General features: G+C 45.9%; 2 long non-coding RNA genes across 2 annotated transcripts in view; one reads left to right on the top strand and one right to left on the bottom strand.

Moving 5' to 3' along the window:
• Positions 1 to 5,031, bottom strand: part of LOC128341292 (uncharacterized) — a 50,833-nt gene extending 45,802 nt beyond the window's left edge. Inside the window, exon 1 of the long non-coding RNA XR_008314323.1 lies at positions 4,896 to 5,031. This is a non-coding gene — a long non-coding RNA (uncharacterized LOC128341292). The remainder of the gene's footprint in view (positions 1 to 4,895) is intronic.
• LOC128341293 (uncharacterized) overlaps positions 1 to 18,485 on the top strand; it is a 56,160-nt gene extending 37,675 nt beyond the window's left edge. The window contains exons 4-5 of the long non-coding RNA XR_008314324.1: positions 15,807 to 15,989; positions 18,391 to 18,485. This is a non-coding gene — a long non-coding RNA (uncharacterized LOC128341293). The remainder of the gene's footprint in view (positions 1 to 15,806; positions 15,990 to 18,390) is intronic.
• The last annotated feature ends 453 nt before the right edge of the window (positions 18,486 to 18,938 follow it).

Genomic DNA, 18,938 nt, shown 5'->3' with positions numbered 1-18,938 from the left:
TTGTTGTGATGGTTTAATAACTCATAATAACTCAATATATAGGCGTTCCAAAGTAATGGATTAGAGATGGCATGAAATACAGACTGTTCTTCTTGCCCTCCCTAAAAAGACCCCTGGCCATAGTTTAAACTGTCCCTCAGAGTCACGTCTCCGGTTCTACCCTTGTCCCACCCTCTGCCACAGTGTCTCTCTGAGGGCTTTGCCGTGGCAACCCCGTCAGATTGGTTGGTTTGACTTCCATAAAATGAAGATGTTTATTTTGTCACTTTGACAAATTCGTTTCCCTGACACTTTAGGCAAAGCTGAAACATTTGGAAAACTGAAGAAAAGGAAGAAGATTACATTTGAAAGTGCTTCTCTTCCCTCCACACACTAGGAAATTGAATTTCAACATGAACTCCTTAAGCTGGCCTAGAAATATGAGATCATAATGTAGGTCAGGGCAAATAAGAGTAGTTTAGTCCTCTTACCCTAAGCTTACATTCTCGCTTGCATGTCAAACATTAGATTTAGATAGTTAAAACTTTAACTCCTGAAGCGAAGATGAGGAATATCCAGGATCTGCTTAAACGAGCGTAAGCTTATATTTCTTAAATGCAAATGAAAAAGGAACTAAGTCTCCCACTCTTAGGAGACTGACTCAGGAACTTCAGCATATATAGGAAGATCAGAGGGAGAAAAAATCTACCTTACTTGAAAAAGAATTTTTCTAAAGACTCATGCTTCAGACCTAAGAATGTTAAACAAGACTGCCATTTTATCACATTTTTCTTCCAATCCTTCAGCTTAAAAAAAGAAAGAAAGATCACAGGCTGTATCAAATTTGGTTTGGTTGTCAAGTGGTTATGCCCAGGGTCCATTTTCTGCTCTTACTCCTGCTGACCTGACAAGAGCAATTTATTTCTTTCCGACTGGGAGTCACTGGGGAACTATCAATCATAATCTTTCCTCCTATTGATCCCAGTTAGTAGCTATTGACAGTTTTTAAAAGATTATGTTTTAATTGGGGATCAGATAAATGGCATTCTAAGGTTTAATTTCACGTTCATGCCTTCCTGTAAGGGCATGCCAGAAGTTCTAACCCTCAAAGAGCATCAAGATGACCCCAAGTACAGGAGGAACCCAGGCGAAAGTGACTGAAAATCTTTTCCTATCACATGGCTGAAAAGGTTGAAGTTGAATTCATTAGTGTTACCTTTGTTTAAGACACAACATCACTACACTCATGAAGCAATCTGAGGTACAAGTAGAACAGTAAGATGAAGTGGTGGGGGTGGGGGTGGGTGGGAAGCAATTTCCAATGAAACGGTGTTTAGTCATTTTAGGTGCTTCACAAATACATCATAATGATGTTGATTATGAACAAACATTTTGTAAATCATGGCAAAAATCTAGCAGTGACCTCTGCCTTGGATCTTATCTTCTTCAGTTATGTGTCTCCTACTTGTGGTTATTTCAGTGAAAGTCCAGTGCTTGTACAAGATAATGAAGAACTTGGGAGGATGTTATGGTAGGTAATGTTGAATTAAGCACTGGGAGATCTAAGAATGTTGTTGGGAGCTGGGAGTTGTTGTTGGATGCAATGTAGTGACAAAAGCACTATTCAGAGATGAACCTGATCCAGATGTTATAAAATTGCACCACTGTAGCTGTGTACAACAGGGCAAAGGGGAAGCCCCTCGCTGCCGTGTCAATCAGCTCAGCAACATGCCCCACCATTCACACTTACAGTGGGACTTTTCTGAAGAGGGAAGAGCCATGACCGCAGGCACTTCTGTGATTGCGAGGCTGGATCGATCCAGCTTCACACTCATGGAAGCACCTGCCATCTAGGGATGTGTGAACTGGCCCACTTCGAGCCAGACTTGACATTAAGCTGACCTGGTTTGTGCAGTCCGAATTCAAACTGGACTGGCCCCTCAAAGGGAGGTGCCGGTCCGGGTTTGAACCAGCCCAGCCCCTGGTTTGAAGAACTGGCTTGTGGGCCGGCACAGCTATACTTGTAAAGGGGAATCCTTGAGGCAGCCCAGGCTGTCATCTGGGAGTCTAGCAAGGGGCTTCTAGGAGCCCCTGCCACCACCCCCTATGCTGCTTCTACACTGCCTCCACCACCTCCTCTAAAGGTATGGAGGCCAACAGAGGCCGCTTTCTTTAGGTAACTCCCAACCCACACTAAGGATTCAAGTATACCTGAGCTAGCCCGTGAACCAGCTCAGCCCGGTTCGGCCAAGCCTGAAACCACCTGCACACTCCTACTGCCATCATGCTTAGGGTTGTTCCCACTTCAGACAAGCAATCACAGAAGTGCCTGCCATAACGGGTAGAGCCCTTCCATCATCAGAGAAGCATAAGTGCCGTAAGCATAAGTGGTGGGGCACACTGCCGATTGATGCAGCAAGTGTGGGGCTTTCTTCCCCTTTATGCCTCTGTACACAACTACAGAGGTACAATTTTATAACATCTGAATCAGGCTATTATGTTAAACACTTGTACAATAAGTGTACAGTGTAAACAGGTGCAGATCTGAATGCAGGTACAGTTATTCACACATTGTAATGAACATAGGTACAGTCACCCACATGTCCTATTCAGACATTATGTTGAACACTCATACAAGTGTACAGTGTACGCAGGTACAGATCTGTACACAGGTACATTTATTCACATGATGAACACAGTTACAACAGTACACTTCCTATGTGTACTGTACTTGGGACATGTACTTGGGTACAGTTGTTCACACAACCAAGCAGAGGTGTGCATGGATAGGTTTTTGTTATTTAATTCAACCTGTAATCAAATTTCAAAAAAATGAATCAAATTGGAAATTTGTGAAAAATTTGTGAATTGCCCATTGGGAACATTGTGGGAATCACCCCATTGTTCCCCATGGATAGGTCCTAGGGACACCAAGGTATGTTAGGTGGTAGGGCACGATGGGTTCTACCTGCCACCCAACCCACAAAAGAAATGGACAAGCAGGCAATTACACCATAGGATCCTATGGGTTTGGTTTTCTTTTTAAAGTTTAGGGTTTTTTTAATTGCCTGCTTGCCCGTATCTTTTGTGGGTTGGGTGGTAGGTAGCAAATATCATGACCTACCATCCAAACCACTTTTGTGTCTCTAGCACCTGCCTATGAGAAACAATGGGGAGATTCATGTTCCCCATTGTTCCCTATGGGTGAAACAAGCAGAGTGCACACAATTTGGAACCTGGCCTTGTAAAACAAACAAACAAACAAACAAATAAACAAACACTGCAAAACAGAAGCAGCACACACAGTCCCTCCCAGCTGAGAACTCCACATTTTGCCAGACAGACAGTCCAAGGATGGCAAAAAAAGAATCAGTGATCCAGAATCACTGCCAGCCACAGTGCCTGTGCTGCAGTAGCATCAATGGCACAACTTGTTCTTTCACACACAATTATGACTCCATCCTTACTTGCAACACCTGTCTCAGACAGGGTGCGTGGGTGGGGGTCACCAACAGGGCTTGGGGAGGATGTAGAGAGTGATCTGGCTGGGCTAGCAGCCTACAACACCTCCTCCTCCACTCCACTGCCATGGGAAGAGCTTCTTCCCTGACAAAGGAGGACCTGCCCCCCTTCAGCCAGCACAGAAGGCTGAGCTGCAGGGCCTCCTCTGGAAAGGAAAGCCTGTGCACAACCACATCAGTGGGAATGGGGATGACATGGAGAGTAGGCCCGTCTCACCATCACCCACCATGCATCACCTTTAAGGGGGTGTGGGGTCGGGGATGGTTTGTCTATGGTCTGTGTGCCACACAGCACTATCTGTAGCATGGTTGTGCACACAGAGAAGCTAGAAAAAGTAAATCACCCCAAACAAAGAGGCAGGCTTTGTTGGGGGGCTGTTTTTGGAAGGGGGACAAGCAACAATGGGGTCAGGTCTAAGGAAAGGGAAGGCAAAGAAGGGCAGAGGATTACTGTGGCCTCACTCTAACCCACCCTTCCTGCCCTACAGTCCTGCCACCTAATCCCTCCCTTCCCTAAACTAGCAGGCCCTATTTAAAGAAGTCTGACCTGTTATCTGACTGAGGGCAGGGGCTCATTTTTCTGGCATCTTTGGCTGGGGGCTTCCAGTGGCATCTTCAGCTGGAGTCTGCCAGGTGTTGTTGTCGGAGGCACTTTGGGGCCCAGCAGGCGCCAGGACTCAACAGCTGGGTGGAGGGTAGGTGGGCACTAGTCACTTCAGGCACCCACCCAAACAATAAAAATAAAAAAGAATCCCAAAAAAGGAAGGCAGTCAACAAGAGCCAGGGCACAGGCTGGGCACTGCACACACATCACAGCACACCAGCCTGCAAGAAATTTTTTTTAAAAAAAAAATCTAGTCCAGCAGAAGCAGCAAGAAGAGGGGAAGCTTGGGGCCACAAGAGCGGGGGGGGGGGGGAGCACAGCACTTCATTTATTATAGCCACTGGGGGCTAGCTGCTACAAGCAATATGCTTGTGTATATGTGTGTGTGTGTGTGTGTGTGTGTGTGTGTTTGTGTTGGGGGAGAGGAATCCAAAAGCAAAAAGCTTGTGTGTGTGTGTGTGTGGTGGGGGGAAATACACAGAAAGGAAAAAGTTCCAAACAGCAGCCAGTTAAGCCACCAGGGCTGCTGCTACTATTTTAAAAAGAATTGGGGGGTGGGTGGGGAACAGCACACATAGCACCCCAGTTATTAAAGCCATTGGGGGCAAGGCTGCTGCAAGCAAGAATAATTAAAACAAATTCCAAGCAGCACCCAGTTAAGCCACTGGTGCTGCTGGTATAATAATAATTTAAAAAACAGAGGAAGAAAATAAAAGCAAAGCAGTTGGCACTGCAATTAAAAGGTTAACAAAAAAATAGAGACAGAGAAGGCACTCTCTCTCTTTACTCACTGCTGGGCCAGGCAGGGCAAGTAGGCCCAGACCATAGTCTCTGCTCTCAGCTCAGTACTGTTGCTCTCTCTCTCTCTCTGTGATCTTTCTCTTCTCTCCTGAGGCACAAAAGCAATGGCTCTTTATGCCTCCATGCAGCCCCCTAAATACATTCTGAAAATCCCTCCTTTGGCCTCCCCCTCCATGCTCCCTCCCCCCAGCCAATGGGGGCACAGTTGCCCATGACAGCATTTGATTTGAAAAACAACAAGCCAACCAAGGAGCAAGGAGATCTCAAGCCAATCAGAAGCAAGTGGCTGTGCCAGCAAACGAACCAGTAATTGAAAAACATGGAGACAAAATGGCACCCACAATGTGAATTGCACAAATTGATGTGGGACAAATTGGGGGCAATTTGATTTGTGGTCGGAATTGCCCCTTCAGTTAAGGAGTGATTCAGTTTGTGGTTGAATCTCGAATCGCCCCTGATTCACCATGAACTGAATTGCAATTCCCTACAAACAAGTGCAGTCATTCACACAATAACAAGTATGAGTGTACAGTTGCCTGTACACTCATACAACATAATGTCTGAATAGAGCTTAAGTATGTAAGGTAGATGGAAGCCTCTCTTTAAAATCTTCTTGCTGTTGCTGCTACTAGTAGTAGTACTTTTCAACAAAGTTTCCAAAGTGGTTACACAGAATAATACAGAATGAACAAATAGGATGGTTTTCTGTTGCCAAAGGACCCACAATCTAAAAATCTCACTCACCCACACACTCACTAGGTGACTTTCAATAAATCCCTCTCTCATTCTCTCAACTTCAGTCCCCCTCCCTGAATTACAATATGGGGTTAATACAATGGAAACACTTCACTCGGGGGGGGGGGGTATTGTGTACTTCTGAGGGCCGGTTCTCTACAATTTCCGTTCTCAGGAGACACAAACCCAGAACAAAACACTGTGCTTTGTGATAGCACACATGAGACTCCTGCAGACTGCCCATACATTTCAATGGAAAGGAGGCATGGGGCTAGCTGCCTTCTCCATTGATGTGAATGGGGACGTTTGCCCATAAGTGATGGCTTAATTGTCAAGGTGACAATCTCTGAAGGAATTTCAATGTAGCTTTGCATATGTAAAGGGTACCGTATTTTACGGACTATAAGACGCTACAGACTATAAGACACACCTTAAATTTTCATCCAGTTTTTGAGTTTTCGAGCTTTCCTTCTCCTCTCGCCTCCATCTCCCCTCCAAGCCCTCCCACCGAGCCCCGCTCTGTCCTTCCCCTCCTGTCAGCAGTAGTGAGCCCACGTTGGTGACCCGCGGCGGCGGCGGCTGCTGCTAGTTATTGCTCATCGCGGCCGCCAGCGGGGCCCGCCCGGGACCTCCTTCACCTTGTGCCTCCGGCGGCTCCTGCGGGCTGGTGCTCACCTGCGTGGGCTCGTGCCGCCCCTTTCCAGGCTTGGCTGCAAAAGGCTTTAAGAAGACTTTTGTGCGCATACCTGCAAAAGGCTTCTTAAAGCCTTTTGCAGCCAAGCAGGGAAAAGGGCAGCAGGGAGGTATCCTGTCGCCTGATTTTGGAAAGGAGCCCAGCGGAAAAGGGGTGGCAGGGACCTCCCCTTCTTAAAGCCTTTTGAAGCCAAGCCTGGAAAGGGGCAGCAGGGAGGTATCCTGCTGCCCGATTTCTAAAAGGAGCCCAGCGGGGAAGGGGGCCGCAGGGAAGTTTCCTGCCGCCCGATTTGAACAGAACAAGGAGAAAGGGGCAGCAGGGAGGTATCTTGCCACCCAATTTGTAAAGGAAATACTGTGCTGGAGTAGGGAAAGCGTGGGAGGGGTAAGTAAACCCTCCCCCGCCCTTAATGGAACCCCTCACCCCAATCCCTCCGAACCCTTCCTCCTCCTCCCCCCCTTCTTTCTGACAAGCGCTAAACTTTCAACTTTTCCCCGGCCAATCGGAGTATAAGACGCACCTGAATTGGGGGGGATATTTTTCAAGGAAAAAAGTGCGTCTTATACTCCGTAAAATACAGTAAGTGGGGGACAGGTCCTTCTGCTCCATTGTCTGATGGCTAGATTCAGCTTCCTTGCTGAAGAGCTGAAGTCTGCCCAAGTTATGATTTGGAAAAGGGTTACTTCTTTACCATATCCTCATCCTGGGCCCATATTTTGTTTTGGTTCTGTTTTGTGATGAAAGAGTTGATTTTTGTTTCTCTCCATACTGAAGGCCCCTGAAAGATGTAAGGAACAGTTCCTCCATCTGAAATCAATTGTCATTCACTTCACACCTGTACCAAAAACAGACAGAATGCCACCTGGCAGTTTGCCAGCATTTTCCTGACAGCCACCATATTAATTAATGAGTCTTTGGTGGACTTGTCAGTCAGATTTTCACTTGTAACCCGCCTCTTCTTTTTTAAAAAAAACAGAAACCTGACAATCAGGCATATGTTTAGAATATTGTACACAATGGAAGATATTGGCTGACACCATCTAAATGGAATATTTTGTTTGCTTGATGAATAAATAAGTTTTTTTCCCCTTCCACTCCTTACCTTGATAGGTCACAGTATTATAACAAAAAATATAATACAATACAATAAATCTCTTTTAAACATATTTAATAGCCTGCAAGTAATAATGCAAGTTAGAAATAAATTTCTTCCAGAAAATGTAAAATACTATTAGATTTCTATATTTTTTTAGATTGGGTGCATTTAGATTTGTCAGTGAAGCCTTCCTGTGGATACTATCAATTGTTGATGTTTGGCTGTGCTCAGCAGTGAGCAGGGCTTTTCTGTGGTGGCCCCTGTTTGCCACTACCACCTACTGGAGGCTCAGCAGACACATACTCTCTTCAGTGGCTGACATCCATACTAACAAAGCTTTTATATTATTGTGTCTACTGCTGCTTCTTTGTATATTGTATTTTGTATGGTTATTTTATGCTTGTATTTTAAATCGTCTTAGTCAGATTCATGTTTTTATATTGTAGCTTAATATTTTAATTGTGGTTTTTTTTGTAGTCTTGTTTTAATTTTTGTGTGTGAACCACCTTGGGATTGTTTTAATGAAATTTAACAATTAAAAAAAATAAAAATAATTAAAAATAATAGAGTGCCCGTGCTATGTGAGATATGCTGGTGCTACTGAGGAGTTTGATGAAAGCATCACTTGAGAGGGGAGGGGGATTTCAACAACCTCCTCTTCCCCCAGAGGTGCTCTGTGCCACACAAAAATATGTATGTGAGGGTCACACAGGCCTCAGGGACATATTTTCATGTGGCACTGTATGCTTGTGGGGGAAGGGGAGGTTCTCAAAATTTGCACCTCCTGGGAGTGCCAGTACAGGGACATCTTAGCAGCTGTGGTGAATCTCACATAGTGCTAGACTTAGTCTGAATGTTTAACTCTTTCTGGAAAGGAATGAAATTGTTATGGTTTTGTTTGTTCGGATGCTCTGGTTTGATTGGTTCTCTCTGTCTTTGTGACAAAGTAAAAATGCCAGTGACTAGAAGCAGGTGTATCTGGGGCTCTTAAACTTTGGAAACTTCTACCAAAGGTGCTGCAGAAAGCTAGATCTGTTCCTGAAATATAGAAGAGGCTGCAAAATTGTTCTTACCCAGCAAGCATATCATTGATTTTGTTCACTTTTGCAGCAAATTTTAATACTTTTTAAAAGTATTATTTTGTTCTACAGTTATTTTATACTTTGTGCTCTGTTCACTTCTTTGAGCTCTGCTATTTCATAAGATGTTTTGCCTATTGGTTTTTAGATTCAAATTCCTTTGGAAGGTTAATCTTCTAAATTTACTACCATTTTAAATTGCATTGGGACCATTTGGGAGTTTGGGGAGGACAGCAAAATTCACCAACAAGTCTGTAGTGGATCATTAGTGGCAGCAACAGTGGCAATTCCTTTTTCTTTCCCTCACTTTATGTTGCTGCTACATTAGATGTCAGCAGAACTCCCCTTGGCAGTTACTTCCTAGTGGCCACCATTTCCCCCCAGGTTGTAGGTTGTCCCAGTGCACGATTGTATCTTACATTTGTGCAGGAAGTGTTATAGATAGATAGATAGATTGATTGATTGCTCCGTTTTATACTGACTTTCATAAGACATCTTAAGGCAGTTTACCAAAGTTAAAATACATTAAAACTCCATAAAAATCTCAATCAAAACTTTAAAATCAGTTAAACAGTAAAAACCATAAACCCACCAAACAAATCACTCTATCCCAATTGGATTTTCTACTGACCAGCAGCACCTCTGTTTTGTCTGGGTTCAACATCAGTTTGCTAGCCCACATCTAGCCCATCACTGTCTCCAGCCCCTGGTTCAGCACATCCACTGCCTCCCAAGGATCAGACGTCAGGGAAAGGAAGAGCTGAGTGTTATCTGCATATTGCTGACACTTCAATCCAAACCTCATGCACAACAAGCATTGGAAATAATGGCTGGCTATTGTGCAACTGTGTTTGCACAATTATTGTGGTTAGTTTAAGAGTGCTCTTGCACAACTGTGTGGATGTTGTGTTGTGATATGCATGTAATGTTGTGCAGTATGTCAGCCAGGGGTATAGCAAGAACCCTGGGGGCCAGGGAACAAAATCTTCTTTGGGGGCCTCCCCATTGTGTGCAAAGCACGCACACCCCCAGCCCCCTAAGCCACTCCCCCTGCATCTGACATCAGATGCAGGGGGTGGGGCAACAAATCTCCCTGCTGCCACCCCTGCCCTGCCGCTGCTATTTTGTTGGACTGGGGGTGGGGGGTGCCAAGCGGCAGCAGCAGTGGCTGTGGCTGGCCGGCTGGCTTCTCCGCCGGCCTCTCCATCTGAACTGCATGCCTGTGCAGTTGGATATGGAGTTGCATGCCCGTTTCATCATGGGCATGTGACAGCCATATTAATGCACAATTTGGATGGAGAGGCCGGCAGACAAGCCAGCAGGCTGGCCAAAGGGCCTGCTGCCATCGTTGCCACCCAACTCACCCCCAGCAACCCCCAGGTCAACACAAATAGCAGCAGCGGGGCAGGGAAGGCCTGCTGGGGAGCCCCTTGGGGGGGCCCTTACCCTCTGGGCCCAGGGACAGTTGTCCCTGTTTGTCCAACGGGTGCTATGCCCATGATGTCAGCCAATGACAGAATACAGAGAGTACAGTGCAGCTCGATCCTTCCCCACCCTGCCTTCTCCCTCGCCTCCCCGACCTCCTCATACAGAGAGCACCACACACCAACCCCCCCCCCAAGTAGCCTTATCTGGAAGGGACGGCAGAAGCAGCTGCTGCATCATTTTGCGGGGGGGGGCAACTTCAAACTCGCAGTAAAGCTTCACGGTAAACTCATGGTAAAGCATACTGTCCGAACACCCTCCTGATGCAGGTAGTGAAGAGATGTAAATGTAGCACATTCCTGGAGCCTGTGGAAATCATTGCAGGCAAGATGTGTGGATCGCTTCTTTGGACAAGGCAACTTGCAGTGAAAAACGGAATGGTCAGTGATTCGCGCATTCAGTTTTCTGCCTCAATTTGTCACATGTGAAATAGTACTTAGAGCTTGGCGGAGAAAAGGGGGGCATTAGAGACGGTAGCTAGATTGAGGTTGCAATAAGCAAGGTGGGGTGATGAAATACTACATCACATTTAGCTTTCCTCTGAGGTGTAGTAAAAAGAACAACCTCTTAAAAATACTTAGGACTACTAGGTACATCCTGTCCTTTCTGATAGTAGGTTTAATTGAAATAACCTTAAAGCTAATTTCCAGAAGACAGCATTAATTGGCTCTGCTAACCCTACTCATGTACAGCCATTTATATTCCATGCACTAACTCTTATATGGGCCAGGATCTAAGGAGATGAGGGTTAGCTCGTGGTTAAAGGCAATGACAGTGCTTCTGCCCAAATCTGGAGTCCTATATCTGGAGTTGGGCATAGAAAACTGAGTCGGAGGCAAAGCAGATGGGGTTTTTTCTTCTTCTTCCCTGTAGACCATTCATTTTAAAAGTGTTGATGTTAGAAGCAAACCTGAGTAGAGAGGCGACTATGGGGAGACATGATAAAGGTGTATAAAATTATGCATGGAGTAGAAAGAGTGGACAGAGAGAGATTTTTCACCCTCTCTTACAACAAAAGAACCAGGGGTCATCCCATGAAACTGAAGGTTGGGAAATTCAGAACTGACAAAAGTATGGCTTTAAAAGGGGCTTAGACAAATCAATGGAGGACAGGTCTATCAATGCCTACTAATCGGGTGACTATATAGGCTACCTCCAGACTCAGAGGCAGGATGCCGCTAAATACCAGTTGCAGGGGAGCAACAGCAGGACAGAGGGCAGGACCCCACACTCTACCTGTGGGCTTCTTGGAGACATCTGGTGGGCCATTGTGTGAAGCACGATGCTAGAATGGATGGGCCTTGGGCCTGATCCAGCAGGGCTGTTCTTATGTTCTTAAAGATAGGAAGTGCACCACTGTATGGATATTGAACATAATGTGTATAGAACTGTCTGTGCAAACAAATCTGTACATGTGTACACTGTACATAGATTGCAAGCATGTTGAACATTATGAAGCTCTTCTCATGACTGGCGAGAAGAGCTTCTTCCGGGTCTGTGGGGAGAGTGGGCTTAGCCCGCTCTCCCCGCAGACAATAGAAAGGCAGCCCTGGGTAGTCAGATTGGCTGCCCACATGACTGCCGGCTCCGTCATGGAGCCAGCAGGGGCTGCGAGGATCAGGGACCATGTGGCCCCCGAAAGTTCCAGGATGCCCCATGCGAGTGTGGGCTCTGCTTGAGTGTCACAGTGTGCTGCGGCAACACACGAGCAACAAAATGAAGTTAACGGAGTGCTCGCTCCATTAACCTCATTTAAGGGGAGGGGGAATTAGGCATGCTAACCACCTTGGGAGCACTGGGCTCGCCTGTGAGCCTGGTGGTTCCCACGATCCCTGGAAAGCGGGCTAAGCTCCCTTAAGCTGCTTTCCAGGGATTGTGGGAATAGCCTCTCTGTGTGAATAGGAGTGAACTTCTTACCCTTAGGGAATCTTTTCCGCATTGATGCAACTGCTGAGGATTGCATTTTTGACACAGAACCCCTTTCTGCTTAAGGGAATTCTGGGTGTATTCAGTCTCAGTTCATATGGAGGCTGCTTGGTCTCACTGTGACCCCAAATGTATTGGCTACCTAGAGCTCAGACACCCCTTTGCTTGCGACTGCCAACTGCAGCAGGCAGAACTGGCTTAGATGAACCAGTGGCTTGGCAATATTAGGCTAGGTGACTCTTCAGGGAAACTTTTGTATCATTACTGATCTTCTCATCAAGGCTTTTGATCTTGAGACTTTGATATGGTTCTGAGGAAGGCAGTTTAATTCCCATTGTACTAGATCATATTGGGAAAATCATTACAGGTGGACTGCCTGTGTTGCTGGGATAAGACTGAAACATTTGAGGCCCCCAAGTCTGTGAAGACTATGGCCTGGTTTAATCATTTGAATCTAGGTATAATGTGGGTTCTTAACATTAGCATGATGCGGCGAACCCATGCCAGGGTGATTTATGGGCCAAGGTGAACCTGAAATTCCCATCTTGGTGTGAGTTTCCACAATCACACTAATGTGTTAACCCACATTAAACCTAGATTTGAATGATTATATGAACCAGGTCTATAACTTTTCAGAAATTGACTGAATGTCTGGAAATGGATGGCAGCAGGATGCAGCATATCCGCCCTCCACATGTTAAATATTATTATTTATCCCATCTTATTTGTTTACGATTTCTCTGTGTGAACCGCCCTGGGCCATTTGTGGAAGGGCGAATGAAGAAATGAATGAATATGCAAGATGGGAGTGGGGGGAAACCCTACATGTACAACCGAATGAGCCGTGTCTCATGATCAGTGAGAAGGGCTGGAGGGCAAGTCATGGGGGAGGTTGTTCAAACTTACCTTCCCTGCAGATCATCTATCAGTCCTTGCTGGGTACGCTCCCCGCACACCCAGACAATCCTCCACTGGCCCAGGTAGTACAGAGGGTCGGGATGCATTGTCCCAGCCCCTGGAAATCCCACAATGCACCATTCAAGTGCGTGGTGCCTTGTGGGGATCCCAGCAGCGACGGGCAGGTGCCTTCCACTGCTACAGCACTGATTAAAAGCAGCTGGCACTGCAGACGATTGAGAAAATGGGGCTGCCATACGAAGCACTGCCGGAATTGGGCACAACCCCAGCTGTTCTTATTAGCAGCCAAGAGCAGGCTTGGCTTCCTTAGCTCAGTCTTGGCTGCACCTGAGAACAGTGTAGAAAGCTTTCCCCATGTGACTGGGAAACTTTGAGAAGCAGGGTTCCCACTCAGGTGTGTGAAAGCCCTCCATAGTATTTCAGGCATCATTGCAGCAGCTCTAGGCCCTTGCCGGGAGAGCAGCATTACTTTTTTCACTAGCCTCTCTAGTCCTTTTGTTAATTTGCAATCACATGCAAATGATCGGTAGGCACGTTTTGTCATTCTCATCTTGCCGGAGCATTGAGAGGTAATTATATGCCACCTCCTGTGCACAGATATAAATCGGATCGGATCCAAAATTTGTTTTGGCACATTTTATGGACGAACTACAGCTACATCTGAAGCTAGGTCTCCAAAAAGATTTCATATGGGCGACTTCAGAATATGCTTCTAATTTGCTTGTGCAGCCTGGGCAATAGCCTATTAGTGCTCCACAATGCAAGTCATGTAGGGAAAGAGCAGCTGGCAAGGGGTGAGGATGGATTCTCCCGGACTACTTTGCCCAGGCATCACAAACAAACAAAATATGCACCATTTAGACTGAGTAAGTGGGGAGCAAAAGAATCATCTAATATTTATTTTCTTTTCTTATTTACATATTTTTATACCGCCCAAAACTTATGTCTCTGGGCGGTTTACAACAAGATTTGATTGACTGATTGCATTTTGAAAACTGCTTTTCATCCTGGGCAATGTACAATAAGAACATAATTAGGACTGATAAACAATTACAATAATCAAAAATTCCAATAATCAAAAACATAATCATAAAACATATTGGCTTGCATTCTATGCAGTGAGCCTCCCATTGAATAGGGAGACATGCTCACTGGTTCTGCACCAGCCAACAGCCTGTCCATAGGAACCCAAAACACTGCCTTATCCCCTGCTAACTGAGCAAAGAGTCACCTTTTAAAAGTGGTGATTCTCTTGTATCCAGCAGCGGGGGAACAACTGGCCCGATCCATCCCCAGCACAGTATCCTTCCAGCAGCTGCTGCTGGTGTCTATCTTATGTTTCTTTTTTTTTTTAGAGTGTAAGGCCTTTACGGACAGGGAGCCATTTTAAAAATTTATATCTTTCTATCTATCTAGTAAAACATTTTGGGATCTTTGGTTGAAAAGTGGTATATAAATATTCATCATATTCATTTTCGTATTCATCATACTCCGGTCATTGGTCATCTCAGGTCATCTAGCTCAGTATTGTCTACACCAGTGGTTCCCAACCAGGGTTCCTAAAGATGTTGCTGAACTACAACTCCCAGCATCCCCAGCTACAATTTATGATGTCTGGGGATTATGGGAGTTGTAGTTCAGTAACATCTGGAGGAACTCTGGTTTGGAATCACAGATCTACACTGACTCACAACCGCTCTCCAAGGTCTTAGGCAGGAGTCTCTCCCAGCCCTGCCTGGAACTGTGAGGGAGTGAACCCTGGACATTCTGCTTGCAAAGCAGATGTGAACTGGTTCATTTCGAAGGTTCAGTGTCAAGCCAAACCACCCCTGATTCAGCTCGACCCTGGACCGAACCCGCCCCCTGCAGCCTGTTGGTGTACCTCTTACTAAAAAAAACTTTTAAAAAAACTTACCCCCTCTGGGGGGCATCTCTGAGGTGGCGGGCGAGTGTCCCATGGAGTTTCCCCCTCCCCCACTGACCTTTTATGCAAAAAAATGCCCCCCATTTTGGCGTTCTTTGGCCCATTCAGGCCTCCCCCCCCAGCGTGGTGGCCATTTGCCTATGCGTAGCCTGGGTCATGACCTAAACAGGCTTGTTTTTTGCATGAAGAAAAGCTGGCGGGGGGAGAGGGAACCTCCATGGACTCTGCTGCCACCTCAGAGAAGCCCCCCATAGGGGGTTAAGGTTAAATATATTCTTTTTTAGTAAAAGGTCAGCAAACCTCCCTGGACCAAACTGGGGGGATTTGAGGGGTTCCGGACCAAACTGGCCTGGTCCGGTCCAGGTCTGGTTTGGACTCGATCTGAACCGGGCCAGCCGGTTCCGTGCACACCCCGAGAACACATGGCCCTCTCTCATCAGCCAGAGAACTAAGGGTCAGCAGAGAAGATGCAGCATGGTTGGTCAACCATTTCCTACCACCACCACCATTTCTCTCATGCAAATGCTGCTCCCATACCCTCAGAATGTTGGAGGCAAACACAGGACTGAGAATTCTGCCAAATGGGTAGTGCCTGCCTGCTCTAAGAAGGAAGAACTCTGCTTGAGTATTAGAAATAATACACCCTGGCCTTTTGTGCCAGCATCCTTTTATTTTTCCACATGCACTAAAAGCTTCATTTGTTTGATGGTTTTGTTGTTGTTGTTGTTGTTGTTGTTTCACATTGCTGTATGCTGAATCTCTAAATTATTGAAGCTACTGGCTAACAACACAACTGCAGACATCTCTTTAATGTTTGTCCTAATTTAATAATCTCTTGGCAGTGGGTGCTCCAGTTCTGGAAACTGTCTGTACTGAAAGGCCTAAAAGTGCCTGCCTCAAATGACAAATGAACTCATTCTGTATGAAACAAACCTGGAACAGGATATTTTATTGGCTGATGCCTTAAATGATAAAATCTGCTCTGTGGTTAATCGACTCATTGTTGTAATTGCTGCTCTTTGGTTCCCCACTTTTCAAAAGTAGGACTGAGCCAAGGAGAACATTCAAATGGCTTCCCAGAGAGTCCACAATATAGGTGCTGCCATCTTGGATACATCTTGGAACAACAGGAAAGCGAAGTTAGTGGCCAAGAGTCGTCCCACTGAACCTGCAAGATACCTTTGTCTCAAAAGCCCACAGAGTCTTTCTCAACGGAAAGTGCGTTAGGTAAGAGAAAGTACCTTAGGAGTGGTGAAGTACATTAGTAGGGGTGTGCAATTCGGGATTTCGGGTGATTCGGCTCGGACCCGAACTGAATCACCCCTGTTCTGTTTTGTGCCCGAATCTGGGTCACCCGAATCACCCTTGATTCGGTTCGGATTCGGATTTAATCCGAATCTGAATCTGAATTGATTAGGGGGGGTAAAAAGGGGCCCAGGGGCAAAATTTTGGGGTGGGGTGGTAGTGCCCAATGGGTAGAGTCTACCACCCCAATTTCGGGGGGATTGGGCAAAATCCTGATTTTTGGTGAATTTTTAAAGTTTTAGTGACTTTGGGGCAGTTTGGGGGCATAGCATGGGATCTGGGCAAAAGGAGTGGAGTGGGGTGGTAGTGCCTAATGGGTGCAGGCTACCACCCCAATTTCAGGGGGATTGGGCCAAGGGCTGATTTTTGGTAAATTTCTGAAAATTTCATGTCTTTGGGGCAGATTGGGGCATATTGGGGCAGAAAGTGGGGCCTGGGGCAGAATAGTGGGGTGGGGTGGTAGTGCCTCATGGGTTCAGGCTACCACCCCAATTTCAGGGGGTTTGGACAAAGGGCTGATTTTTTGAGAATTTTTGAAGTTTTAGTGACTTTGGGGCAGTTTGGGGGCAGAAAGTGGATCTGCCCCAAAATAGTGGGGGTGGGTTGGTAGTGCCTCATGGGTGGAGGCTACCACCCCCATTTCAGGGGGATTGGGCAGAGGGCTGATTTTTTGAGAATTTTTGAAGTTTGGGTGTCTTTGGGGCAGATTGGGGGCAGAAAGTGGATCTGCCCGAAAGGAGTGGGGTGGGCTGGTAGATAGTGCCTAATGGGTGGAGGCTACCACCCACCCCCAATTTAAGAGTGATTGGGCAGAGGGGTGAATTATGGTGAATTTATTTGTATGAGGTTTGTCTTCATAAGGTGAAGTGTGCTAAATTGATTACTTCCTCATATTATTCATAGTAAAGGAAAGTGTGAAAAAGTGAAAGTGGGGTCATGAGAGTTGTTTAATTGAAAAAAATCTCATTTGCTATGATAGAATGAGAATTCACACCTCAGAAAAAACTTCTGAGGTGTGAATTCTCATTCTATCATAGCAAATGAGATATTTTTCAATTAAACAACTCTCATGACCCCACTTTCACTTTTTCACACTTACTATGAATATGAGGAAGTAATCAATTTAGCACACTTCACCTTATGAAGACAAACCTCATAAAAATAAATTCACCAGAATTCCCCCCTCTGCCCAATCACTCTTAAATTGGGGATGGGTGGTAGCCTCCACCCATTAGGCACTATCTACCAGCCCACCCCACTCCTTTGGGGCAGATCCACTTTCTGCCCCCAATCTGCCCCAAAGACACCCAAACTTCAAAAATTCTCAAAAAATCAGCCCTCTGCCTAATCCCCCTGAAATGGGGGTGGTAGCCTCCACCCATGAGGCACTACCACCCCACCCCACTATTTTGGGGCAGATCCACTTTCTGCCCCCAAACTGCCCCAAAGTCACTAAAACTTCAAAAATTCTCAAAAAATCAGCCCTTTGTCCAAACCCCCTGAAATTGGGGTGGTAGCCTGAACCCATGAGGCACTACCACCCCACCCCACTATTCTGCCCCAGGCCCCACTTTCTGCCCCAATATGCCCCAATCTGCCCCAAAGACATGAAATTTTCAGAAATTTACCAAAAATCAGCCCTTGGCCCAATCCCCCTGAAATTGGGGTGGTAGCCTGCACCCATTAGGCACTACCACCCCACTCCACTCCTTTTGCCCAGATCCCATGCTATGCCCCCAAACTGCCCCAAAGTCACTAAAACTTTAAAAATTCACCAAAAATCAACCGTGAACCGAATCACCCGAATTTTTCATGCCCGAAATTCGGGTGATTCGGCTCGTGCCCGAAAAATATCGGGGGACATCGGGGGTGATTCGGTTCGGCCCCGAATCACCCGAAATTGTTCGTTTCGGGCACAGATCGTTCTGTGCCTGAAATTTTTTGCACATCCCTATACATTAGGAGTCATGAAAGTGCCATGTGAATGAGGAGTCAGTAGCTCTATTGACCAATTAATGCTACAGGCAAGCCAATTGGAAAAGAAGCGTGAATTTCCAGTTAACATTGGAGAATCCATTGTTAGGCCTCTGTATCATTATAAAGTGTTTGATCAATCACAATAGAGATGACTATTTTGTTACACACAATGCCTTCTAATAATACTGAATCTTACACTCATAAGGTCACTAAAGGCTTATAAATCTTCCCTAGTTTGATGCATTATCATCTTAAGGCCACCTTTGGTGTTCTGCTTCCTCTGATTGTTTGTTTAGCAGAAGGATGTGACATACTTTTAATTATTTTATAACCACTTTGTTCTCAGATCAAAGACAAAGGCTTCTCGATAGAAGTGGCACTGAAGGCTAGACTTTTCTAAAGCGCAAATGTTCCCAAACAAGAACATGGTGATGCTTGTGATGCTGTGGATTTAGTTTATTGATAATTGCCAGACCTATTTACTTGGACTACTATGAATGCTAGGTTAGCATACCTAACTAGGATCCCACAGCTGTGTGGAATTGTAGCTCCCTGGAATCATTAGGGCTTGAGGAAAGCTTGAGGAAAGCTACATCCCCTAAGGGGAATATCTTACGGTGCTCACACATCAAGTCTCCCATTCAAATGCAACCAGGGTGGACCCTGCTTAGCTAAGGGGACAGGTCAAATGATCTGTCCCCTTAGCTGAGCAGGGTCCACCCTGGTTGCATTTGAATGGATGTGTGAGCACTGTAAGATATTCCCCTTAGGGGATGGGGCCACTCTGGGAAGAGCAGAAAGTTCCAAGTTCCCTCCCCGGCATCTCCAAGATAGGGCTGAAAAAGATTCCTTCCTGCAACCTTGGAGAAGCCACTGCCAGTCTGTGAAGACAAT

The sequence above is a fragment of the Hemicordylus capensis genome, chromosome 1, assembly GCF_027244095.1.
Source record: "Hemicordylus capensis ecotype Gifberg chromosome 1, rHemCap1.1.pri, whole genome shotgun sequence".
Taxonomy (NCBI): Eukaryota; Metazoa; Chordata; class Lepidosauria; order Squamata; family Cordylidae; genus Hemicordylus; species Hemicordylus capensis.
The sequence above is the reverse complement of the archived record's forward strand: the minus strand, read 5'-3'. Positions and strand labels throughout refer to the sequence as shown.